Here is a 5,395-nt window from a genome sequence, read left to right as displayed (position 1 = left end):
TATCTAAGCATGGAGGTCTTCTTTATACAGATTGCATACTAACAGGAATTCACACACAGCACTTTTCAGTTAAAGCATGCTTGTGGGACTAGGTAGGTTACTTTTTTTTTTTTTTTTTTTGTCCCAACCTTGGTTTCCTCATTTGTCTAACAAGGGCCTTTTTCAGGACATACTGGCAGATTCTGTCTGAATTCTCAGCTGGTGATAATGCTATTGTGCTTACCTGCATTGCCATGGCTTTTATGAAATAGCTCTGAGAAGACTGTGAGGACCTGTCAGCTTCATTCAATTCCACAAGAAATACATGTTCTTAAAATGGCACACGAGTCATCCTAGGAATGTGATGTGCAAGGTCAAAAGGTTTCCTTCTGTAATATTTTTGGTCTCCTTTGGTTATGCTTGGGTTGGCATCCTAGCATATTGAAAGAACATGGGTATTGAAGACTCTTCTCAGAGATTTTATCTTTTCTCATACAGATCCTCTGCATCATACATACTTTAAATATTCTTTATCCACCAGCACCAAAATACTAAATTCTTATTTCTCAGTGAAGCTCAATTTGGGTAGCCAAAGGACTATATATTGTAACTTCATCATCTCAGCTTTGTGTTGAAACTTCGTTACCTCTAAAGGGATTTTATGAAACACATTCTTTCCACACAGAAGATAAAATGAGACGTGGAGGATTCATAAATTATTTGGGCATCAAACGATTCTGTATAAAAATTGCCAGTTAACAGAGACAGGAATGTTGATGCCCTGTAGAAACAGTCTTCTAAAAAGATTATTGGAAATGTTTTGCGGTGGCCAACTTTCAGAAGAAATACCACAATTACTTTATGGTTATATTGAACAGGAACAACCGTTTTTCCATCTGGGGCCAAAATAAAGGGTAATTCTCCATCAAGCATGGCCCTAACAGCCTAGAAACATGCAAATACTAAGTAACTAGCTGGTGTGTTTGTATGCAACATGCAGATAGATGTCTGACCTAGATACATTTCTAAAATTAATTTAACGGCGCTGCACTGGGTCTGGCTAATACTCTAACAAGTTTTTTTTTTCTTTAATGATGAGCATAAACCCTGAGGGCATTGGGTTTGATAGAAGTGACAGCTCTGCAAGATGCAGGCTTCTCTAAGAGTGAGTGTGCTGACTCAGAAAAAAGAAGGACAGAGTCGGATGGTCAGGGAGTTGTCAGACAAATTAGTAACCTCCTAGATTAAAAGTTATGTAGCTAATCAGTGGTACAGACATACTTTAACCATGTCCCAACAGAGGAGGTGACTTTTTAAAGGTGCATTCCTTAAAAGAAAAATCAGTATAGGACCTAGAATCTACATTGTGAAATGAGTCAGTGTCGTCCTCCTTAGATTATTCGACATAGCTTGAATTCTATTTCACCTGAATAAGGGAGTTTGGTTTATTTCTTCTTCTTTTTTCCCCCCACCTCAGCCTCAGTAAGATCCATCATGTGCCTGAAACCACACAGGGCATTGAAATCTTTGTCTTTCAAATACGCTCTGAAATAAAATCGCAGATGTTTGTGTATTTCTAAGATATTGCATAATTAAGTCTGATATCAATGAGGGAATTGAAACAAGCAATTCAGCAAGAAAGATAGGTATTTTATGTCTGTTTGCCTGGAATTTGCTTTAAAGTAGCTTAAGTTACACTCAAGATTAATTAATCGTGTGGTTGATTGCTGTGATGCGTGGAGCTGAGGGACATCCCTCTGATTTGGAAGGTACGTGCAGGAGACCCGATATAACCAGACTGAAATAAGTATCCCAAAAAGGACACACCGGAGTATCTCACAATGGAGGGGCTGAGGAAATGAGACTTACCTAGTTTAGTAGTTCAGTGTAAGCATCAGAGTCCTAACTATTATCGATAGCATCTACCCAATTCAGGTATCATGGCACTTGCAGGGAATGTTGAGTTTGTGACATTTGAAGATGATTAAAGGATTCTTAAGATTCTGTTACAAACTCAAGAGTGAGTGCTCTAGGCACATCGCCATATAGTAACTCCTCAGGAAGATGCTTAGTGATACACTGCCATGCACTGGGGTTCGGACAGCAATGTAAGGTTCCTCTTCGCTGGGAAGAATGGGGGTGGGTCTTTGGTATCCAGGAGGCTGCATCTGAACTCCAGTTTTCTGTGCCTTGTCCCTGTTTTGTTGGTTCCTTCTGAGGACCTTATGTTTGTTTCATCACTTAGGGTACATTGAGCTACAAATAACAGACAATTTGAGTAGTAGTGGAATGAGCCATAAGGAATTTATAGTTCACTTAACAAGACAGTATGGCAGTGGGCAGTCCTGAGATTGTTTTGATGTTTCAAAGGTGTTTCCCTGCTCTGCTTCTCACCCTCAGTGGATTGGCTTTTATCCACCAATGTGTGCATCTCAGTCACAAGATGGCCACCATGGCTCCGGGCCTTACCTCCTCACATGACTGTGCAAAGCAAGAAGGCAGGGAAGGGGCGATCTTGCTTTCTCTTTAAAACCCTCTTGTGTTTCATCAGGAAGGGAAATCTTCAGAAGCCCACCTGCCCTTCAGCATATCCTCTCTCAGCTTTCATGAGCTGAGACTGAGCCACATGCTTACCCTAGACCAGTGAATCTTCTGGCAAGGGGGAATGGGATCAGTCTAGACCCTCTCTATTCAAAGTATGATCCAAAGGAGTTGTTTCCTGGGCTGAGCACACTGCAACTTGGGAAAATCAAGATTATGTTAGCAAGATAAGTGGAAATGGCTTTAGGGTGGGCAACCCATCAGTGTCTGTGCAGTCTTAAAATTCCTCATCACTTAGACTGGGAATGTCACCTGTTTTGGCGACCACTACTTTTCTCTCCAAAATGTTCTGCAAAATACTGGCTGTTTATATTACTGCTAACCCAGGGAATGGTTGTGGTGCACTTGGGTGACCCTGCAGCTATGTCCCCTGTCTACTGGCACTTTGACCATTTTAGTATTCTCTGGGTGCTGAGACAAAGGGCACATGTGTCTTCCACTCCCTTTGGCAGGAAGCATGACTTTCTGAATAGAGTCCAAGCTGAAACTGGCCCCTCACTATGACAGATGGAATATTAGGACAAATATTCATGTCCTAATCCCAGGAACCTGTGGATGTTAGCAGATATGGCAAAACAGACTTTGTAAATGTGATTAAGGTAAGGATATGAGGATGGGAAGGTTACCCTGGGTTATCCACTTGGGCCCTAAATGTGATCACAAGTGTCTTTGTGAGTGAAGCAGAGGAAGATTTGACTGACTACAGAGGAGGAGAAGGCAATGCGACAACAGAGGCAAAGACTGGAGTGAGGACAGTATCAGCCAAGAAATGTCATCAGCCACCAGAGAGGCTACAGGATGGATTCTCCTCTGGAGTTTCTAGAAGGAACCAGAATCAATTTTCCTCTGGAGTTTCTAGAAGGAACAAGACCTGCCAGTAATTTAATTTTAGCCATGTACCACTCATTTTGGACCTCTGGCCTCCAGAGCTATAAAAGAACACATCTCGGCAGAAGCCATATGACGAAGGGAACGTCATCGTTTGGAAAGTGTCGCAATAAGACGCACACATCGTGCCGCCGCTGTGGCTCTAAGGCCTACCACCTTCAGAAGTCGACCTGTGGCAAATGTGGCTACCCTGCCAAGCGCAAGAGAAAGTGTAACTGGAGTGCCAAGGCTAAAAGACGAAATACCACCGCAACTGGTCGAATGAGGCACCTAAAAATTGTATACCGCAGATTCAGGCATGGATTCCGTGAAGGAACAACACCTAAACCCAAGAGGGCAGCTGTTGCAGCATCTAGTTCATCTTAAGAATGTCAGCGATTAGTCATGCAATAAATGTTCTGGTTTTAAAAAATAAAAAAAAAATAAATAAATAAAAAAAAGAACACATCTCTATTGTTTTAAGCCACTAGGTTTGTGATAATTTGTTACAGCAGCCACCAAGAAGTGAACATGCCCATGTGGCAGCCCTCGACATTCCCTGTTTGACAACTTTAAACCCAGCAATGTTATTTTTAATTATTTCAGTATAAATACAAATGACATTATAGATAGATTTTTTTTTTTTTTTTTTTTTTTTTGACAAGACATTCAAAACCTGTTAGAATACAGTCCCAGTTGGGTTAGGATAAGATTTAGACTCCAGGAAGCTCACAGAGGCAGTTATCCTGCGCCATCTTACTTGCAGGTCATTGGTTACCATCATTACCTTGCCCACCTGCAAGACATGGTAACAGGAGGGTGGGCCTGAGATTCGCACCCCTCCTCCCTCACACACACACAGCTTCACTTCAGCTGCTCATAGAATAGAAAGGAAGGAGCACAATTAGTCAACCAACTTTACAGATGCTTTTCTGATTCCTTTCTACAGTGATTTGAGTAAATTGTACTTTGCTCCACCAAAACCATTTGACAGGACAATAAAGACAGAGAAAGGTCAAGGCGCCAGCTCTGAGGAGACTAAACGTGCTGCCGGAGTGAATAAAGGGCGGCCATTAGCAACCTTGAAGGGATGCGAGCTGACTCGGGAAAAGACTCAGAGGGGACGGGAAGGTCTCATGCACAGCCATGGCCATGGGCAAAGGCCACAGCTCAGGCCAGCCCGGGGGAGGCCATAATTCTGCAGACGGGAAGGCCTGACCTCCAAGAAGGAGAAGCAGCCATTCCTGGCGTTGGCACGTTTGTGCTGATGGAGGCTTTTAAAGAAGCTCTTTGGACTGTTCATCTCAGGCCATTTGGATAGAGATGGATGAGGGTCTGAACTGAGGGAGACTAATGTGAAGAATAATTGTTTTCACTGCTGGGAAGGAGGGGGAAGAAGCTGTCACAATCTTGCAAGCACAGCTTCTTCTCAGAAATGTGCTCGCAGACCTGCCGTCTGCTCCTAAGCTCATGTTCTTCTAAATGGTGCTCATTGCAACGCAGCCACCTTTGTGGCTCTTTCCACTGCTGGTGGGCCACCATGCTGCAGAGCCATCTTTTCCACCTCCAGGTCTGCTGGGTACAGAGCCTGATCCTCTGGCCCTTGACTTCTTTATTTGGAAATAAAGGAATATTCAGCACTGCCTCACTGGCACATCTGAGCCTTGTGGTGCAACCTTTTGCCAATGGCGAGGACTGATATATGAAGTTTAGAGTGGTTGTGTGTGTGTGTGTGTGAACACCTGCGTGCATGCGTGCACATTAACATTCCCCTTATTTACATCATCTTGGTGGTGCCCCTCTGAAAATAAAACACATCCTCAAGAAAACCACAGCTTGGCTCCTTATCTCAAAAGAAAGAAGCCCCAAGTTAAAATACAAAAAGAAATAATACAGTAATATTCAATTCTGGATTTTGAGGTTACAAAGGCCCAAGTCCTAGCATAAG

The 5,395-nt window shown here is 42.9% G+C and overlaps 1 pseudogene; it reads left to right on the top strand.

The window, feature by feature from the left end:
* The first annotated feature begins 3,525 nt into the window (after positions 1-3,525).
* On the top strand, positions 3,526-3,901 carry LOC105467275 (large ribosomal subunit protein eL37 pseudogene; annotated as a pseudogene).
* Positions 3,902-5,395: the final 1,494 nt, after the last annotated feature.

Source organism: Macaca nemestrina, chromosome 9 (assembly GCF_043159975.1).
Source record: "Macaca nemestrina isolate mMacNem1 chromosome 9, mMacNem.hap1, whole genome shotgun sequence".
Classification (NCBI taxonomy): Eukaryota; Metazoa; Chordata; class Mammalia; order Primates; family Cercopithecidae; genus Macaca; species Macaca nemestrina.
Note: the sequence above shows the minus strand (reverse complement) of the source record. Positions and strands in the feature narration are given on the sequence as shown.